Consider the following 22,323-nt stretch of genomic DNA (forward strand, 5'->3'; position numbering starts at 1 on the left):
GCAGATGGAAGGTGCCCAAGGAGTAGTAAGAGTGAGTGTCAGAACCATTACCTACAATGAAACAAAGAAATCCATAAATAAATCAGGGAGGTGACCACAACTGATACTTAGTGATTATCTCAGGCGCCAGAAACCAGAGAAAGAAGAGGCATAAGAGGTAGGAACTATCATGGAAGGACAGACCCGCAGGCCCGGCCCTAACCAATCTGGCGCCCTAGGCAAGATTTTAGGTGGCGCCCCCCTACATCGGCAGTGTAGTGTATGTACTCACAAGAAACCGAATAGCTTTGTCTTTGACCTTTTTTTTTTTTACTTAAAAAAGAAAATTCACAATCAGAATAATTAACAAGATAAAAAAATATATGAATAAATAAATGAATACAAAAAATAAAAAATGAATATATGAAATACAATAAATTTCATTTCATTTATTTATTTTTTTCACACTTGGTACAACAGATCAAACAAACCAACCACACTTTCTATCAATAAAGCACTACAACCATGTGTGAAAAGGAGCAGGAAGAAGAAAATATTCTTATTAAACCCCGCCCCTATCTACATTCCAACTTATATTACAAGTGGGCACCAAAAATCAGGGAACAAACTAATATTAACATTTCTCTCCGGTCCTAACCCAAACCAGACAACAAATATACCACTCCACATAGTAACAAGGAGAAAAATAAAATTAAATAAATAAAACAAAAAATTATAATGGATCCATTTTCAATGAACTCCAATTTCATTCACATTCTTCATATTGAGTTATCGTTTTAAGCATGTAACACTTTTTAAAACAATGTAAACTTATACAATTCTTTAAATTATAATGAAGAGAGTTCCACAGTCGTATACCCCTAACCGTTGGACTCATTAATCTTTGTGCAGTCCTAGCTAGCTGATGCTTAAAATAAAATTTCCTTCTGCTATCTTCTCCCCCTGAACACATTAAAAATACTCTTTGTAACTTAAAGGGCAAAATATTATTTTTAGCCTTAAACATAATTAATAGTGTCCGTAATTTCACTAAATCTCCTACTTTTAATAATTTTGATTTTATAAATAATTTATTTGTATGTTCTCTATATTTAACGTTATGAATCATTCGTATCACTTTCTTCTGTAATAAGTTTAGAGGTTTTATAGTATTCTCATATGTATTCCCCCAAACTTCAACACAGTAACTACAATATGAGAAAAACAATGAAAAATATAAAATGCGCATTGTTTTATGATCTAATAAATCTCTTAAATTTCCCAAAATATAAATGCTTTTGACCATCTTCTTTCTAATATACTCAATATGAGATTTCCACGTCAAATTTTCATCTACTATTACACCCAAAAAACGAAATTTCTCCTCCTCTTCTTTTCTCTTTTTTCTTCCCTGGGCACCTGACAGTTTTGGCCGTTTTGACACCTTGTGTTGATTTTTTGATGTGGTGACGCCCAAAAGGAACCATGATACGGGAAGGGAGGGGGCGCACCGTGCGGGGAGGGGGGGGGGGGCGTAATGTTGTAACAAATAATATTTCTATTAAATAAGCTTTACTTTACATTTTAATTAACGTGGGATTATTTTTTGTATTTAGAAATAACAGTACCAACTTGTACCAACGTCCATCAGGGGGCGCCACGCCAGTTGGCGCCCCCTGATGGACGGCGCCCTTAGCATTTGCCTATACGGCCTATGCCACGGGCCGGCCCTGCAAGGAGGAGATAGAAGCCACTAACAAGGAACCACCTCACCATGCATGGAGGGATTCATCCCAAGTTCAGTATCCTAAGGCTGTAGCGTAGGTTAAGCAGATGGAAGGTGCCCAAGGAGTAGTAAGAGTGAATGTCAGAACCATTACCGACAATGAAACAAAGAAATCCATAAATAAATCAGGGAGGTGACCACAACTGATACTTTGCTTAGTGATTATCTCAGGCGCCAGAAACCAGAGAAAGAAGAGGCATAAGAGGTAGGAACTATCATGGAAGGACAGACCCCTGCATAGCATGTTAAAGTAATGGCACAAACATTCACACACTTATGGTAAAAAAATAAATATATATATACAGTGGGGCAAAAAAGTATTTAGTCAGCCACCGATTGTGCAAGTTCCCCCACCTAAAATGATGACAGAGGTCAGTAATTTGCACCAGAGGTACACTTCAACTGTGAGAGACAGAATGTGAAAAAAAATCCATGAATTCACATGGTAGGATTTGTAAAGAATTTATTCGTAAATTAGGGTGGAAAATAAGTATTTGGTCACCTCAAACAAGGAAAATCTCTGGCTCTCACAGACCTGTAACGTCTTCTGTAAGAAGCTTTTCTGTCCCCCACTCGTTACCTGTATGAATGGCACCTGTTTGAACTCATCATCTGTATAAAAGACACCTGTCCACAGCCTCAAACAGTCAGACTCCAAACTCCGCCATGGCCAAGACCAAAGAGCTTTCGAAGGACACCAGGAAAAGTATTGTAGACCTGCACCAGACTGGGAAGAGTGAATCTACAATAGGCAAGCAGCTTGGTGTGAAAAAATCAACTGTGGGAGCAATCATCAGAAAATGGAAGACATACAAGACCACTGATAATCTCCCTTGATCTGGGGCTCCACGCAAGATCTCATCCCGTGGGGTCAAAATGATCATGAGAACGGTGAGCAAAGATCCCAGAACCACACGGGGGGACCTGGTGAATGACCTACAGAGAGCTGGGACCAAAGTAACAAAGGTCACCATCAGTAAGGCAAGGCAAGGCAAGGCAAGTTTATTTGTACAGCACAATTCAACAACAAGGTGATTCAAAGTGCTTTACAGAGACATTAGAAACAAGAACAAATAAAAAGCATGATTTAAAATTGATTCAAACAAACAAACAAACAAACGTATATAAAATCAAAACAGATAAAATCAGAACAGTAGATAAAATCAGTAGTTAAATGTAAGTTTTGAAATTTAAGCTTAAAGTGTGGATTTGGTGCTTTATTCAAATGCAGCTGAGAACAGGTGAGTCTTCAACCTGGATTTAAATAAACTGAGTGTTTCAGCTGATCTGAGGCTTTCTGGGAGTTTGTTCCAGATATAAGGAGCATAAAAGCTGAATGCAGCTTCTCCGTGTCTGGTTCTGACTCTGGGAACTGATAAAAGACCGGATCCAGATGACCTGAGGGATCTGGATGGTTCATACTGGGTCAGGAGGTCATTGATGTATTTTGGTCCTAAACCATTCAGAGCTTTATAGGCCAGCATCAGAACTTTAAAGTCTATCCTCTGACGGACAGGCAGCCAGTGTAAGGACCTCAGAGCTGGACTGATGTGGTCCACTTTTTTGGTCTTAGTGAGGACTCGAGCAGCAGAGTTCTGAATGAGCTGTAGTTGTCTGACTGATTTTTTAGGTAGACCTGTAAAGATGCTGTTACAGTAATCAAGCCTACTAAAGATGAATGCATGGACTAGTTTTTCCAGGTCCTGTTGAGACATCAGATCTTTTATCCTTGATATATTCTTGAGGTGATAGTAAGCTGACTTTGTTATTGTCTTAATGTGTTTTTCTAAGTTTAGGTCTGCATCCATCACTACACCCAAATTTCTCGCCTGGTTTGTGGTTTTTAGATGTATAGATTGAAGTTCTCTGGTGACCTGTAATCGTTTTTCTTTGGCGCCAAAGACTATTACCTCAGTTTTGTTTTTGTTTAGCTGGAGAAAATTGTGGCACAACCAGTCATTGATTTCCTCAATGCATTTACCAAGAGCCTGTACAGGGCCTCGGTCTCCTGGTGACATTGTGATATATATTTGTGTGTCATCTGCATAGCTGTGATAGTTTATTTTGTTGTTGTTTATAATCTGTGCCAGTGGGAGCATGTAGATGTTAAACAGAAGGGGTCCCAAGATGGAACCTTGGGGAACTCCACATGTGATACTTGTCTGCTCAGATGTGAAGTTACCTATTGATACAAAGTATTTCCTGTTTTCTAAGTATGTTTTGAACCAGTTTAGTACAGTTCCTGAAAGACCTGTCCAGTTCTCCAGTCGTTTGAGTAATATGTTGTGGTCAACTGTATCAAATGCTGCACTGAGATCCAGTAAAACTAGGACTGACATTTTTCCACTGTCTGTATTCAGACATATGTCATTAAACACTTTGGTCAGAGCGGTTTCAGTGCTGTGGTTCTGTCTAAAACCTGACTGGAAGGCATCGTAGCAATTATTCTGTTTTAAGAAGTAATTGAGCTGTTGAGAAACTGCTTTTTCAATGATCTTACTTAAAAATGGGAGATTTGAGATCGGCCTGTAGTTGTTCATTTGTGTCTTGTCAAGATTGTCCTTTTTCAGTATAGGTTTGATTACAGCAGTTTTTAGTGATTCTGGAAACACACCTGATAATAAAGAAAAGTTGACGATCTGTAACAGGTCTGACTCTAAAGTCTTTGAGACCTTTTTGAAAAAACTTGTTGGCAGGACATCTAAACAGCAGGAGGAGGAGTTCAGTTGACCTAAGATGTCCTCCAGGTCTTTGCTGTTAATAGGTTGAAACTGTTTCATGGTGTTTAAACAGTTTTTTGGTGGACACAGTACATATCCTGGATCTGCTGTTGATGTACCAATTGCTTGTCTAATTTTTTGGATTTTTTCAGTGAAGAATTTGGCAAAGTCATTGCAGGCCATGGTCGAATGAAGTTCAGCTGCCACTGACACAGGAGGGTTTGTTAGCCTGTCAACTGTAGAAAATAAGACCCGGGCATTATGGCTGTTTTTAGTGATGATGTCAGAGAAGTAGGACCTCCTTGCATTCCTCAGTTGTAAATTATAATTGTGAAGTTTCTCTTTATAAATGCCATAATGAACTTGGAGGTTTGTTTTTCTCCATCTGCGCTCAGCTTTCCTACACTCTCTTTTTTCATTTTTCACCAGTGTGGAGTTTCTCCATGGAGACTTTTTCCTTCCAGAGATAACCTTCACCTTAATGGGAGCAATAGTGTCCATTACATTTAACATGTTAGCATTGAAGCTATTGACGAGCTCATTGACTGACCCTCTGGGCAGGTCAGGTGTTAATGGGAAGACCTGGTTAAAAATTGCACTACTGTGTTCAGTTATACACCGTTTTGTGATCACTGTTGTTGATATATTTGTGTGGGCTGAGATTTTACTTTCAAAGAAAACACAGTAATGATCAGACAGGCCCACATCAGACACAGTAATGTTTGAAATGCTCAGGCTCTTGGAGATCAGTAGGTCAAGAGTGTGTCCTCTATTATGTGTGGCTTCTGTTACATGCTGAGTCAGCCCAAAGTTGCCCAGAGTGTTACTCAGGTCTTTAGTCCCTTTGTCCTGAGGGTTGTCCACATGGATGTTAAAATCCCCAGCAATAATTACACAGTCAAAATCAACATAGATCACAGACAGCAGTTCACTGAGGTCATTAAAAAAGTCTGTGCAGTATTTGGGAGGCCTGTAAACATTAAGAAACACAACTTTGGATGGGGCCTTCAGCTGTAAAGCCACATATTCAAAAGACTGAAAACTTCCAGGAGATAGCTGCTTACATTGAAATGATTCATTAAATAAGACAGCAACCCCTCCTCCTCTCCTGCTCGCCCTGACCTCACTGATAAAACTGTAGTTAGGAGGGGTCGTCTCGATGAGAACAGCTCCACTGTTACTTTGGTCCAACCAAGTTTCAGTTAAAAACATAAAATCAAGGCTGTGCTCAGTGATTAAATCATTAATTAAAAATGTTTTCCCAGCTAGAGATCTAATGTTTAATAAAGCCAACTTAAGTGTTTTAGAGGTATTACTTGTCCCCTCGTGTTTGGGAGCAGTCTGTGGCACACAAGGTATGTTTACTATGTTTAAAGATCTTTTAGAGTGCAGCTCTCTGTGTTTTGACCAGGCCACATGTCTCCTGTCACCTAAAAGTACAGAAATTTTAAAACCTTCTAGTAAACAGGGTCCCAGCTTCTCCTGGGAAAAGTCATCACTGCCATAATCCTCACAGCCCGGACCCTTCACACATCACGCATCAGACTGCGGAGACAGGGCATGAAGAGGAACTAAGGGGGGCGAGGCTGGGCAATGTGACTTCGATTGCTCTGTTGAGGGTGGGGCTCGATGGCGAACCTTTGGCCGCTCTGGTGGGGGGTTTATGGGGGACAAAAAGGGATTGGGACGGGGGGTAGATCTGAGCCCAGCATTGACCCGCTCCATCATCTCCTCAGTGAATTTCAGGTGTGGGGAGGAGGGAGAAAGGGAGGGGGAGGAGGGTGATGGCCTGTCAGGGGTTTGGGGGACTGGGGAAGGTCGTGGTCCCTTGTCCTGGTCGTTGGTGTTGTTGAGAGAGTTGGAGGCAAATAGGGACCCCTCTTCTTGCCTTAGATGTCTCTCCTTTCTGAGGCTCTTCCTCAGATACCATGGGTGTCTCTCCTTTCTGAGGCTCTTCCCAGGTGGGGGCAAATGGAGCTCCTCCTCAAGGTTTCTGCTGGGCTTTGTCTGTTCTTGGAGTACTGTTTGTTCCTCTTTATGAGATAACTCCTCGTTTATCTCAGCCTTGGCACCAAGCACGGATGGATGACGTATGGAATAAAACAAGTTGGAGGTGAACAGTTTCACCCCTGACTTGTTAAAATTAAATCCATTTGCTTTGAACAGATGCCTGTGTTCCCAAAAAATATTAAAGTTGTCGATAAAGTGCACTGAGTGGTCAGCACATGCTGATATAAGCCATTTATTCAGTGTAAACAACCTGCTGAATCTCTCGTCTCCTCCTCTGACCGGCGGTACAGGTCCACTGATGAATACAGCTGCATTCAGAGAGTTTACAGTATTTAATAATCCAGTAAAGTCCCGTTTCAGAACCTCCGACTGTTGTTTGGGCACATCGTTTGACCCTGTATGCAGAACAATGTTTGTCACAGTTGGATATTCATCTGCAATTTGAAGAATTCTCTCCTTCAGGTTGTTGACCATATCGTTAGGAAAGCAGAGGACTTTAGTGTTCTTACCGCACATCCTTTGTACATCCTTTACGGCAGAGTCACCCACAATCAGAGTTTCAGGCCTAGCCTTTAGCTTTCCCTGTGGCCTTTCACTTTTCAACAGATTTTCAGACCTTATTTCGTTGCTTTTAGATGGATGGTTGTCCGATATAGATCCAGGGTCCTTTGATAGTGGAGCAAATCTGTTCTGCAGTTTCACATTCAGTTGTTTTGGAGGTTTGTTGTTAACCTTCCTATTCACGGTTGTCTAGTCCTGTTTCCTCCCGTATACAGGGGTAGAAGAGCTTCTCTGTCTCGTAGGAAGTGAAGGCCAGTCGGTTTCAGAGATTTCAGCTCGCTGTGCCCTGCCTGTGATACGTCCTCCCCCTTCCACGAGACATGATTTATGTCTTGGTTTTGCACCAAGACAGTCTAAGGGGGGATTATCACTTGAGGATTTATAATAATGCACAGAGTCTACTTTCTTGGTCATGTTATCTGTGCTCCTTAGCTGTGTACTAGCTTGCTCATCGCCATTGTTTTGAATCAAAGGCAAGGTTGTTTCATTTCCACACAGTCCATTTACCTCCACGTTTACTTCTAAGCGATGAATTTTTGTCTCCAGTACTGCAATCTTCTGCAGGAGGCTGTGGTAGTCATCTGTGGAGAGGGAAGGCATCTTGTTGCTAGTTAGCCTAGCGGTTAGCACCTTTCCAGGCTATTGAGGCTGCTCGGTGCCCAGACGCTGTAATCAGGCTTCAGCTGTGTCTAGGCCACAGACACACGGAGCGCTGAGGACAAGGTAACCATAAAATGTTGCTGTTTCTGTTAAGAACACTCTAGTCCTAATGATCTACAAGTGTCCAGAAGTTATCGCAGGTAAGCTCACACGGAAAAAAGGGAAAAAATCAGCATAAAAATCAATATAAGAAGCAAAGTATTCAAGAGCAAAGAGATGAAGCGTCCACACTCACAAAGGGGAGGAGCAGTAACACACTACAACGGCAGGGAATCAAATCCCGCAGTGCCAGACGTGTTCCGCTGCTGAAGCCAGTGCATGTCCAGGCCCGTCTGAAGTTTGCCAGAGAGCACATGGATGATACAGCAGAGGATTGGGAGAATGTCATGTGGTCAGATGAAACCAAAGTAGAACTTTTTGGTATAAACTCAACTCGTCGTGTTTGGAGGAAGAAGAATACTGAGTTGCATCCCAAGAACACCATACCTACTGTGAAGCATGGGGGTGGAAACATCATGCTATGGGGCTGTTTTTCTGCCAAGGGGACAGGACGACTGATCCGTGTTAAGGACAGAATGAATGGGGCCATGTATCGTGAGATTTTGAGCCAAAACCTCCTTCCATCAGTGAGAACTTTGAAGATGAAACGAGGCTGGGTCTTCCAACATGACAATGATCCAAAACACACCGCCCGGGCAACAAAGGAGTGGCTCCGTAAGAAGCATTTGAAAGTCCTGGAGTGGCCTAGCCAGTCTCCAGACCTCAACCCCATAGAAAATCTGTGGTGGGAGTTGAAAGTCCGTGTTGCTCGGCGACAGCCCCAAAACATCACTGCTCTCGAGAAGATCTGCATGGAGGAATGGGCCAAAATACCAGCTACTGTGTGTGCAAACCTGGTAAAGACCTATAGTAAACGTTTGACCTCTGTTATTGCCAACAAAGGTTATGTTACAAAGTATTGAGTTGTATTTTTGTTATTGACCAAATACTTATTTTCCACCCTGATTTACGAATAAATTCTTTACAAATCCTACCATGTGGATTCATGGATTTTTTTTCCACATTCTGTCTCTCACAGTTGAAGTGTACCTCTGGTGCAAATTACTGACCTCTGTCATCATTTTAGGTGGGGGAACTTGCACAATCGGTGGCTGACTAAATACTTTTTTTTGTGTGTGTGTGTGTGTGTGTGTGTGTGTGTGTGTGTGTGTGTGTGTGTATTGCAGAACATGTCTCCGAACATAGCACAGACGCCCCCTTTCCTCCGCCAACAACATGTCAAGGGCCATTCGATTCTGCACTCCCATCAGCGAAGTCGGATTATTCTGCAAACCCTTCCATGGCGTCCCTGGTAAGTTGTAATGAACGTAGTTAATGCGGTCATCATTCTTATTAGGCGTTATCCAAAGGAATATACTTTCAAACCCCGAAGCTACTGGGTCTGCCAGCTTATACACGTTTGAAACTCCCCTGGGCACTCCTATGGAGTCTATCCTAGTCGGAGAGTTTAGCCGGGGGTCATATGCATGTATACCCTGGGTCCCTCTTTTTGCCAAAATGTGTCTCTTATGTCTGGCTGCTAAGGTACGTGTGTTGTGTTGCTGAATAGTCTTTACCTGATTTCCAATCAGTATGAGTAGAGCTCCCAGTGGCACCATCGCACATGTCCCTACGCTTCCCCTTGGGACACGAACCAAAAGGGTGCTTTGCCCACAATAATAATACAACCCACTTCTTGCCCATGTTCCAATTAATGTGCTCAGGTCACTCACATTATTCGTGGTTCTTCCCGTGGGTGTGACAGCACACCAAGTAGGGTCGATTTCTCCCACCTGGTACTTTACATTATCTGTAGAAAACCTGAAACATATATAGTTATCTTGTTTTGGCATAAATGAATTGGCATTCTCTGCTTGCCCGATCGTGTTTGGTGCCGAGATTATTAGTTTATCAGTTAGAGTGGTGGTTGAGTTTTTAAGTGCGACTCAGGCTTTGGGGTAAACTAAGTGTACCCTAATTACCCCAAACGAATCTGTTCCTGACACGTCCACCCCGATTACCAGATAAAATACGCCTCCCGGGCTCTCGGCTTTAGGCAGTATGTTCCATGGACCCAAGAAGATGGTGACAGGGTTATGAAAAAACAGAATAAACCCTTTGAATTACTATTCCTTGCAGGCCTTCCGGCATATTTGGCTGCCATCCTACTCCTGTCCAACCTACCTCATTTTCCCAGGAGCACCACTGACCTGCTGTGTATGTATGGATGTGTTTGCCCCAGGAGGGGCTCCAATAAGCATGACTGGAGCATATCATAGGGTGATTACAGACCCACACATCATATGCTCTCCAGCTGCTACTAGCTCCTGCACACTTAATGACGTCACACAAATCAAACGTGAATGAGCTGGTGGACCCTTTAACATAATTTAATTCTATGCCATTGTATGTGCTGAGACACTCATCACCTTTACCTGACACCTCGCGCTTTAGTCTTTTCACCGATCCCGTTTTAGCAACTATTGTCTCAGGAAATGCTGTGCTGGACTGGCATCCGCGTCCGACCGATTCACAAAATGCGCCCTGCAACATAGAGAGACCTAATATTTAATAATCCACATTTCACTGTTTTAATCTTTGGTTCAGATGTGGATTCTGTGTTTGTTCTTCGTGATTGTTTATGTTTAAGTTGTTTATTTCTAGCTTTTAGTTTGTTTTTGTCTGTTTGGAAGCTGGCATAGTCTCTATGGATAAGGGTTTTTTCCTCGGGTACCCTAAGGAGAAAAGCTCCAGAGAGGCGTGTTCCATGTTAAAAGCTAAAATATAACAAAAGAGATTTTGCTCAACAAAACAATACCTTTCAATTGCCGAACCCTATCTCTCCCCTCAACGGGTTGTATGCTTCAATGTTTCCTAATTATTTTGTCATCAAAAAATCAAACAAATAAATCAAGTTGTGAGACAGCACCTTGCGTTTACGCCGGGCTGTGAGCTGCCCTAAATCTACTTCCTACACCTTCACTCCTTCTAGTTCTTTCAATTTGTTACCGCTCCTTTTGGTGGCGCGGCGACCTTCTGCGATGCTCTTCTTCTTTCTTCGGCCTTCCAGGTGGACTACTGGTCGGCCCGTTGCACAGGTGAGAGGGTTTATTCTGCCTCTGTTTGTTGACACCTGTGTTCTCTGAAGACGAGATTTCCTCTACCAAGCTCTCGTGTGCGGGTGCACACTGCGACCAGTGGTACCAGGTGTCGCCTTTCTCTTCCAGTTGAACTGCTGTAGTCGTTCTGGAAATGACCTCGTAAGGACCCGTCCAGCGTGGTTCCTTCCACCTTGAGCACCTTCAGCCACACCACCTTTGCCTCCGGGGTCGCCCTGTCCACAGCGTGTACTCCAGATGTGACCTGTTTTGTGAAACTGGAGATCCTCGCCACCCCTATGGTCGCTGTGGTACTGGAATGTTCTCCTGTAAAGGATAGAAAGCAGAAAGCCTCTCCCTGCTACACCTCACTAATCTACTGTGTTCATCTAATGTTCCCTTAATCATTCAAAGTTGGTTCAAGATACCATGTTCTGGGCTCTATCCTTTATATTAACTTTACTTAATCTCAATGCTCTTTATGTGTGTAAAGAGTTTATCTTCTAAACAGGATTCAGTTCATTTTAATCCTTCAACTTAAACATGAAAATAACAATTTCTGCCTCAGTTTTACCATATCTAAATCATCAAACACCCCAAAAGTCATAAAATGATCCTAAAACCCATTTCAAATTAAACCTTAAATCCCCCCTTTTGTAACACATTAAGATGTGTCAGAAACTCAAAATGCTTCACCTGAGCTTAGAAAATTAAAGAAAAAGGTTAGTCATATCATTTCACACCTCAGCAATCCTCCTCTCAGGTAAACAAAACCTGTGTGTTAACCCGAACTTCACATTTCATACTGAGTTTTCCTCACTTATGATCCAATCTGTGTTATAAGAAAGAAAACTTAAAACAGAACAGTCATCAGTCATGTGCTTAACCTTAGTCCAGTCATAAGAATTACTGCCTCAGTGTCCAGTTGGTCCAACCTTCGTTCACCTCGTCCATCCAGTCACCGTCCATTTGCACACATCCATTCATACATATTCACACCAGGTATTGCTAACAGTGGAGACCCCCGCGCAAATAATCAGATTCTCCACTCTCAGCAACATGAGCTCATTCATTTGTTTTATTCTGTTTTGTTTTTTTGTTTTGTTTAGGAAGCTAGTTTTTTATGCTTTTGACTGGATTGAATCGCTACAATCCTTTTAGACAGGGACTTAGACCTGATCACAGGTAGGCTTCTCCTCAGCCAGTTGAAATCTGGAAAGCCCACCTTATATTTGCTCTCCCGAGAATTTTCAGCGCTGTTATTCACTGTTGCAGGCCTGCTTAGAACAAAAATGAGAAAAAAGAGAGCTGATTATTAGCTCATCAAAGCACAAAACAAAATCACCTGACAGGTTTTCTCTAAGTGCACTGTTACAAAAATAATGGGCCCCTCTCAGACATGTCCATGGTTAATCAAACTCCCTCTATTAAAATAACAAGAACATCCAAAGCAAACTGACCGAATCAATCCATCACTACAACAACAACCTCAAAAATCTTAAACACAGAACATTTTGCCACAAGTTCTTCAGGGTCCTGACACTCTGAAGTCAACTGACATAATTTCACCTGCTCAATACACAGAAAGTCTTGTTAAACGCCGCACAGTCACAGTGTCTCCTCCAGTGCAAGCTTCACTCACACAGTCAGACAGGAAACCCAAGTTTCTCTTTTTTCTTTTCCTGTCCCGAGTCATTCAACTACTTTGCATACTGAGTCATCTTCTCAAGAAGTTGCCGTGACAAGAGAAATACATGTTCAAACATTACCACCTTATTAAATTATTTTATTTCTTTCAACCGTGATCACTGGTTTTGATCACTCAGTACGAGAGCACTCCTAAGTCACTCTTTTAAAACTACTTTAATCACTGTTTCTTTTTTCCATAACTCACTCCCTTTGTCATATAACTTCTTTTGAGTTATTCCTCAGCTTCAAACACAAGTGTATTCTATTAAACATTCACCCCATTCTATCACTCATACAAATAGCAAGCTGATCTTCATCGCGTATGTTTGTGTTCTAAGCCAGGTTTAATCAATGTCTATGCATTAATCATCATGAGCTTGTCTTATCTTTGTAAGGTTAATGCATTTTCTGTTTGTGTGTGTGTGATTTTGCATGTGTTGCTTTGCAGTGTTTCAGACTCCTTCACAATTTTCCCTTTAAACAGTCAGTTTTCTCCTTCCCAAATTTGCTAACCCAAATTTCGATTTCCCGCCTTAAATAACAGCATTCCTTGTCCTCAGCCAGACGTTAGGGCCCACTTGTCAGGTTTATGGAGACATGGCGCTGTGAACAATTCAACCAGAAAGAGAGGGAGTGTTTTCTCTCTTTGGCTCATCACTGGTCATTATTAATGACATTTCCCCCTCCGCCTCAGCCCAGCGGCTTTACCCTTGAAGTCCCGTCTTCTTCACTTCATCTCACCAGTGAATCTGAGCTCACAGGGACTGAGGCCAAGTAATCGTGACTGTGCCTGCCTTAGGTTGTCCCAGGGTTTTGAGGTGGGATCTTACCCGTCATGGGCTATCCAGCCTTCCATACTCGCCTGATACGGGGGCCAAGTGGGCAGGGGTGCTGTGAGGGGAGGGGACACACTGGCTCTGGAAATTAAAGGAGTGTAAGCTGCTTCCTTCATTGCATCTTATATTAAACTATCTCACTTCTGATTCTTTCCTAAAATAATTTCACATATGGCACTTTGTATATGTGTGTTCTCTATTCATTAATGTAATTGTCAGTTATTTTCTCTCTTTATTTTACTTTTTTATCTGTTTGTTTGTGACGTTCTACTTTAGTTCTACTAAATCTTGATGTAAAAACAATACACCCTTATTCCACGCACACACTCTGCAGTTTGCCTACGCACACACTTCTCTCTCAGACTTCCTCTGTTCACACACTCGCCTATGAGTTATTATTAGTTATTTATTATTTTGCACAAATCACACAGAATCATTCAAATCGAGTACTCACAGCATTCACACACTTAGAAGCACTCAAAATACGCTTTCCTAAGAGTATTTTATCAAAAATGCTTTCAAGAATCAGAAAGAGGAAGTAGACAACACTCAGTAACTGCGTCTGTCCTCTTAAAAGAGAAGAGAAATAAACACATATGGGACAATTCTCCCCATCTTAGGCAAATTGTGACCTTAAATGTCCTTTTCTAAGTCATGTTCTTCTCTATACACAACTCTTGGCCTCCAGGGCATAACCTTTGGACTTGTAACTCTGATATAAGTCCACACAGTACAGAGAACCTGCAAGTTCAGTTTTTTCTTTTTTAAATTCTCCACACACTTGAAGAACTGTTTGTCATTTATCTGCCCAAGAACTTCATCAAATGGACCTCGCCGGGTCCAGTAATCTTCAGCACATGTATCTCATTGCCGCCAGTGAGGATTTAAAACAGTTTCTTGTCAGCATTCACTTATCAAATGGACCGCAGCCGATCCAGCAATATCAACACAATTGTGTATCCTCATGTACACAACTTAATCTTCACTTGTATCACAGCACATCTAGTAATATCTTCAGAATTACTTCATCATAGTAAACATTGATTTTCCTTTAAAATCAATTTACCATCAGAACTCAAGATCACAGCTGACTCGATTCTCTGAAATCCTGAGTCAGTTAAACACCTTGCTCAACTCAAGGTGTCCTTTTCTCGGACTTCCTCGTCCGAGCTCACTCTTTTTACCCCGGCATCTCCACCAGAATGTTACGAGATCTTCCACTCTTACTTGGTGAAAGAAGGTAACTTCGTAAGTTCTCTCCACTGTCTCACAGTAGCAAACAGCCTGCGCATTCAGAAGATCCCCTTCTCAGTGTAATTCAATTCTCATAGACCCAAAAGTAAGCCTATTATCTCCCTAGTCAAAAGTGAAACCGTTCCTCACACAGTAATTCTTAATCCAACCTTAAAGTGAAACAAACACCCTTCGTGTTTTGAAACTAAAAGAGTAAGGAAGAGCGCCCAACTTGAACTGCGCATGTTGTTACTGAACAACACACCGACACAGACCCAGGGCAATCCTTCCTGGATCATTTATCAACATCCAAACCAACACAGTCCACATTGATTATTCTTCTGGACCTCAGTGGATCCACCAAAATTCATGTAGGTATATGAACCATTCACCGATTTATTTCTTCCTCAGACCACGCCGGATCTGTTACTTCAGCACAATAAACACTGATTTTCCCTCAAAATCAGTTTACCAAGAGCCACAAAACCATTTCTGACTCGATTTTCTGAACTTCTGTGTCACTTAAACATCCTGACGGCACCAGGTGTTTTCTGTCGGACTTCCTCTTTGAAGATCAAGTATAGAGGGTGTCTGTCCTGCAAAGTTTTTGTTGGGCAGCACATAATTTCTCCACATATTTCCTTACAGCTTTGAATTCTTTATCTGCTGCTTTAGTTGTTCTTGAACAAGACATGTGGATGGCTTTGCTCAGCTGCTCCAGTTGATCATTTAGTGGCTTATATAGCCCTGGTTCACTAGATGTCATAGTTGAGCTCTTCATTTTGGTTCCTCTGAGATTTCCCCAAAATGGCTGCTATATGACTCCTCCTTGCAAGTTTCTTGAGGCGACTTCCCTATTTCTTTATCAGATGCCCTGCAGCCACCCAACAGTCACTTCCTCCTTCCGTCAGAAGCGCTGTGGCAGCCCGAGCAGTCACTTCCTCTTTTCGTACCCTGCTTGATATAACCAGCACTGGGTCAGAACAGCATTTGCTTCACAAATTCTCAAAACAGCCACAATTATCAGCGCTACAAAATAAACACACCACACCAGCTGCAACTCTTGCTCTAAAACCAAGCACAGAGCTTTTATACTTCATGCAACTTGTAGACCGATCAAGTGGTTTCAACTGCACAACCCAGCCAGTCTTAACACCTAGATCACACCTAAAGACACTCAAATCTCTCATTCAGAAACAAATTCTCTCTCAGCAAGTTCAGCCAGCTCTTTAAACCTTCTTAAACAATGACCAACAAACTCAAGAAGCTGGTCCTCAGTTATGTCTGCAGGGAGTACAAGCATATAATAGTTTCCCCTAAATTCTCTCGGTTTTCACTGAAACAAAATATTATGGCACACCAACATTTACTGTGGAAATTCTCACTCTTCTAAATGACCACGCTGGGCCAGAACTGCGGCTAAGCCTTCACACAGTTCTACACAATCAACCCGAAACTCTGGTTCGGTTAAAATCTCTGCTCTAACAAAATCAAACTCTCTATCTGATGTTTCACAACAAACCAACACCTCCACAGGCTCCCCATGAGTGACAGGTGTCAGCAAAATAGTCAAGGTAAAACCAGTTAATGTCCTAGAATCAAACGTCTGATAGGGGAACCTTTCTTCCATTCACCGTGCACTCGCTCCTTCATTTATTACTGCGTTTCTGGTTGATCAACGTGCCTGTTCCGTTGAACTTAAAAAGGGGAAGTGGCCGCACCCAGATGTTAACTACGCACTTTTTCGCCAGAGAGAAAAGAAAGGAAAAAGAGACTTTTAAAAAGCCTCACACAGCCAGCCTGCAGGCGCCTGGCACTTTAAATTATTTCAGACAGTTTCCTACGCCACAACCTCAGTTCAGTTCAAGCCGGATATGCACACTGCCGCTCGTCTTTCAGACGCCAACAAGAATAACAACAAAAACACAGCTTTTCACGGACCACGGCGGGCCCAAAAATGCACAGGTAATAGCTCCCAGTATTTTATTATCAGACTTCTCACTTTTAATAATCAGCTCACTTCACTACAAAACCTCAAGCTCACGGCTTGGCCTGAGTTTCTCTTCAATCACATATCAACACCTCGGACCTTCTTGTCCGGTATTTATTCTCAACACATATCACAATTCCTCTGAGCTTCTGTCCGGTATTTACTCTTAAAACATGTATTTATTGAGTGTCTCTCAAGATGATCCTCTGCGATCACCAGGGCTATATCTGAGGCCACAAAGTCTCAGCGGGGCCCCACCCCTAGTTTAATACCCAGGAAACGTCTTTCCCGGGGGTGGAATCCTTCGGTTCCGTGACTTTAGACACTTCTTAATCCCTTTATTCCTTACACACAAATCAGTCTCTCTTCTCTATTTCTTCTCTTATTCTCTTATTTCCTTAAAACAACATCTCGAGTTACTTTTAGCTCAGTACTGTTTCTTACGAGTCGACCTTGAATGCAACACTACTTAATACTTTCACTTTTACTCAGGCAAAACTCAAAACAGAGATCAATGAGTAACTTCTTGACTACATTTTTAGAATTATAATCCAATACAGCACAATTTCAGTTTAAGAGGTTTGTGCTCACCTTTTTATGTGGGCCCACAGTAGTCAAGAAATCACCCGAGACGTCTGCCCGTCTGACCACTAAATCCGGCCTCAACCTCCGCCGACAACAAACACCTGAACCTCGTTCTACTGATCTTCAGTTGCCCGCATCCTCCACCAAATGCTGCGAGATCGATCAACTTTAGACCAGACAACAAACGACGCAGGCTCCGGAAAAGTGCAATCAAACGATGAGTTTTATTATCACAGGAGAACAACCAACCGTCAGCATACGGATTGTTTTGCTCTGACAAGAATACATTGGGTTCTGGTTTTATAGGATAAAATATCACACCTACGTCAATACAGTTCAAAAATACATGGTGACAGACGGGCAAAAGTTCAACCCGTGCAGACAAGGGTACATCACGTACACTTCTAATAACCATACACCGACATATCACTTCTCTTTTCTACATTACTTGCCTTTTAGGGTAATAACTTCAGGTCTCAGCATCTCTGAGAGCTAATAATGGACCCTCGTCATTAATCACTAAGTAGAGTACTTTGCAGCCAGTCTCAAACTGAAGCAGAAGACGCTTAGGCCTTCGCTCAGACCTGCTACTAGATTAATATGTGTATCGTAAGCGTGCATGCAATTAACCTGCTATGTTCTCATCTCCCCTCAGCATGTATCATCTGGACACTCTCACCAGTGAAGCTTAAAACCTTCTAGAATGGAACATCAACTCTAACCAAGCACATTCATGCATTCTGTATAGAATGAACTCAACCTGTAAAAATAGAAAGGTCAATGTGATGACAGACATATTCAATGCAATTTTATAAATCCTGCAGGAAATATTACTGATAAATGATACTGTGAAACATGTTATTAATACATTCTTCATAAGGCAGATTATATGGTAGCAATAAAAGAATCTCTGAATCCCAACAAAAAAAAAAACAAAACACCCAGCACGCCCCTGCGGGCGGTTTATCCTTCAAGCTCGGGTCCTCTACCAGAGGCCTGGGAGCTTGAGGGTCCTGCGCAGTATCTTAGCTGTTCCCAGGACTGCGCTCTTCTGGACAGAGATCTCCGATGTTATTCCCGGGATCTGCTGGAGCCACTCGCCTAACTTGGGAGTCACCGCACCTAGTGCTCCGATTACCACGGGGACCACCATTACCTTCACCCTCCACATCCTCTCGAGCTCTTCTCTGAGCCCTTGGTATTTCTCCAGCTTCTCGTGTTCCTTCTTCCTGATATTGCTGTCATTCGGAACCGCTACATCGATCACTACGGCCGTCTTCTTCTGTTTATCTACCACCACTATGTCCGGTTGGTTAGCCACCACCATTTTGTCCGTCTGTATCTGGAAGTCCCACAGGATCTTAGCTCGGTCATTCTCCACCAGTGTCTAAAATATATATATATATATATATATCCATCCATTCGCTTCCGCTTATCCTTTTCAGGGTCGCGGGGGGCGCTGGAGCCTATCCCAGCTGTCATAGGGCGAAAGGCGGGGTACACCCTGGACAGGTCGCCAGTCTGTCGCAGGGCTAACACATAAGGACAGACAACCATTCACACTCACATTCACTCGCACATTCACACCTAGTGGCAATTTGGATTATCCAATTAACCTATCCCCACAAGCTGCATGTCTTTGGACGGTGGGAGGAAGCCGGAGTACCCGGAGAGAACCCACGCAAACACGGGGAGAACATGCAAACTCCACACAGAAAGACCCCAGCCTGATGTTGGAATTGAACTCAGATATATAGATATAGATATCTATATATCTATAGATATCTATAGAGATACATATAGAAGAGATATATAGATATAGATATAATATATAGATACATATATATATGTAGATATAGATATAGATATAGATATAGATAGATAGATAGATAGATAGATATAGATATAGATATAGATATAGATATATAGAGATATAGATATATAGATATAGATATAGATATAGATATAGATATATGATGAATTCAGCTCAGATGGCTAGATCAATGAACTGGTAACTCATTCACTATTGACAGCTTTATAACATTTATTTAGAGGAGGTGGCTCACAATTCCTCCATTCTGTAGTCCGCATCCACAGCCAGTTTTTTTTAATGTTAATGGCTGAGAGGGTTCAGTTCTACACAGCAGTGAGAACAAAGCATATCCTTGGTAGATTTCACACTTATGGGGACTTGTGCTTGAAGTTGGCCTCTAGTGTAATTCTCCACATTCCCATCCAATTCCTGATGAAGGGGCAGAGAGTCCGAGGCTTTTTTGTAGTCAATCCCGACAGTGCACAGGTTGGTTCATCTGCTGTAGTTACAGTGTAGACTGGAGGAATGCCCCAAAAGATGCAAGACGGCAAACAAATCTTTATTTAAATAGCATATTACATTCCAGGTGGAAGTACACTTTCCTATATAAATATGTCCTATATAAATAGATATACTACATTACAAATCTAGCTGATGAAAAACAAGAATACAAATAGTGCATGTCATTTAAATAAAGTAGAAACGAAGGCCATTCAACAGACTTGCAAATTGGAAGGACCAGAGATTGACCCTTGACATTTATGATAACTTCTTCGTGTACATGATGATCACAGCCATCGCTTTTGCTTAGCAACACTGTCTCTAATATTACTAACAATAAGTACAAATATTATATTTGTATGTGTAAAGTAATGTGATGTGTTTACATTGTATTTGATAAATGCAAGCTACCTTGAAGAAAAGCTAAAATTTATTTTGTTTTGTTTTTTCACTTAGGGAGATACAGGCGCATTTGGACCCATCAAACACTTGTTTTTACCCAAAAAATGATGCGGATCTTCCGACTACTAGGCACTGACATTTGACATTTCTCCTTTGTTTTCTGTTAATGTGCTAAAATGTTATTAATGTAATGTAATTCTGAATTTTTGGAATCTAAGTTCCAGAGAAGAGTCACCACTTAATGGTGTGTGGATATCCCACTCGTCACACCCATTCACAGACAAACCTTAGACTCAGTTTGTCTTCATTTGACTGTAACGTAATGACTAAGTTGTTGTGTCATATCTAGTGTTCCAAATGTGACTTTATAAATAACTTCTTTAACCAAATTAATTTCTCCCAAAAGCATTCTAATAAAGATATCAAACAAAAGTCAAAAAAGTCCAGGTCAACATTATGAGCCAGAGAATAGTGTAAACTATCTCTTTCTAGTACAGGCTCACTGACAGCAACACTGCACCCTGATGGTGGCAGATTTTACAGAGCAAAAATACAGTGTGACTCTGCCAGTGTTTCTGAAAAATATAAGCGCTTCCATTGAAGTGTTGCTATATTACTCAAATTAAATACATTTTAATAGAAAAAAGAAATTAAAAATGTACATTTTTGTAAATTCCTTAGACATAACACTAGTATTTGTATATATGCACTGCACAAAAACGTTAAAGAAACAATTTGTCACGGCTGCGCAGCAGTCGTGTGGTGAATTGAGAAAAGGATCCAAAATGCAGGCACTGGCTGGTGTGCGAGTGAACGTTTATTTACAGAGGTGATAAGGTGACAAAAACAGGAGGAGCAGAGCGGGGAGAAAACAAACCTAAACTGGGGAAAACTAAAGAACTCAACTTAAACCAAACACGCAGGGGAGGAGGAACAAAATGCACAAAGAAAGCTGGCGGAGAGACGCAGCCTGAACACCGGGTTACACAGAATTATGCAAACGGACATGGAGTTAAACAGACGACACAACAGAGAGCACAGGAAAACACAGGGCTTAAATACACGGGGAGTAATCAGGGAATGGGCCACAGGAGGGAGACACAGCTGGGAGCAATTAGGCTAACGAGACAGGGGAGAGGTAAAACTGAACACACTGACATGAGACATGAACTTTCAGAATAAAACAGGAAACTAACAGACACAGAGAACCAGACAGGACACTGAACTTGACAGGCAGACTCATGAGCAGACACAATAACACCATGGACAGACAGAGAGAACACAGGCAGGCATGAAACAAAACACTAACACATAGCAAACCTAAACAAAAGACAAAACAGAATAACCGAGAACAAAGAATAATATAAAGAAACACAATACACCGAGTCCTCAGACTCAGGAGCATGACACAATTTGAAAATGCCCCATCTCAATGGGATTTATTTCCTGTATATCTCTCAAATAAAAGACACATTTAAAATCAAAGTGAAAAAATTGTGCTGTAGGCTAGTTCATTTTGCAGACATTTCAAGGCAGTATTAGTATCAGTATCAGTATCAGTAGTTTGTACGACCCCCATATATTTTTTGCATACAGGTATAGTAGAATAGCTTTAATTTTGTTTTGTTTTATTAAACTTGAGTATGAACTTATACAACATGCAGCAAGATATTTGAGAAAAATAACATTTTATTGATTATAAAATACATTATATCAGATTTATATCTATATCGGCAGATATCCAAATTTATGATATCAGTATCTGATGTAAAAAAGTGGTATCGTGCCATCTCTAGTTTGTACAGCGCCCATGTGCATGTACGCATGCTTGTAATGTTAGGACATGCTTGGTCCACGGCATCACTGAGATGCTGCATGAGGCTAATAATAATGCTGAGGCTGGGCATTGACGGGCACCAGGAGGAGCCAGGATGTACAGCAACAGAGCAGGGTCTGACAATGGGCCCAAGGATTTCTTGATCATACCTAATAGCAGTCAGGCTGCCGTTGCCTAGCTTGTAGAGGTCCCTCCATGGATATGCCTCCACAGACTATCACTGACTAATTAGCAAACCAGTCAGTTGAAGGCATAAGAACTGGTTTGGTTTAGCCAACAGGGCTCTATGGCGCTGAGGAGAGCACAGGACCCACTAGAAGGCGAAAAGTTCTCAGTACATCAGAGGCTGCCTATCTCCCTCTCTCGACCACAATCAGTTTGTGTACATACCAAATCAGTTCACGGAGGATGCCATCATCATCACCCTTCACAGAATGCTGAGCCATCTGGAGAACAGGAAGATCTAAGTGAGGATGCATATACTTCTCTTATCTGCTACTTATTCTTGCTCCCCTGTTTATATTTTATTTTATTCCATGCACAGTTGGACAGTTGCACAGGCATTCGTTGAAAATGTCCATTTC

At 41.7% G+C, this 22,323-nt stretch overlaps 2 protein-coding genes and 1 long non-coding RNA gene across 4 annotated transcripts in view; all 3 read left to right on the forward strand.

Moving 5' to 3' along the window:
• The window catches only part of LOC120716563 (nesprin-1-like), an 83,338-nt gene that overhangs the window by 18,482 nt on the left and 42,533 nt on the right, over nucleotides 1-22,323 (forward strand). The gene's annotated exons all lie outside the window — the stretch shown is intronic.
• Nucleotides 1-22,323, forward strand: part of LOC120716561 (integumentary mucin C.1-like) — a 31,972-nt gene that overhangs the window by 4,968 nt on the left and 4,681 nt on the right. The gene's annotated exons all lie outside the window — the stretch shown is intronic.
• On the forward strand, nucleotides 15,784-17,600 carry LOC120716565. Its single transcript, XR_005691980.1, has 2 exons — nucleotides 15,784-16,576; nucleotides 17,213-17,600. It is a non-coding gene; the product is annotated as an uncharacterized LOC120716565 (long non-coding RNA).

The sequence above is a fragment of the Simochromis diagramma genome, unplaced genomic scaffold, assembly GCF_900408965.1.
Source record: "Simochromis diagramma unplaced genomic scaffold, fSimDia1.1 OVJJ01000477.1, whole genome shotgun sequence".
Classification (NCBI taxonomy): Eukaryota; Metazoa; Chordata; class Actinopteri; order Cichliformes; family Cichlidae; genus Simochromis; species Simochromis diagramma.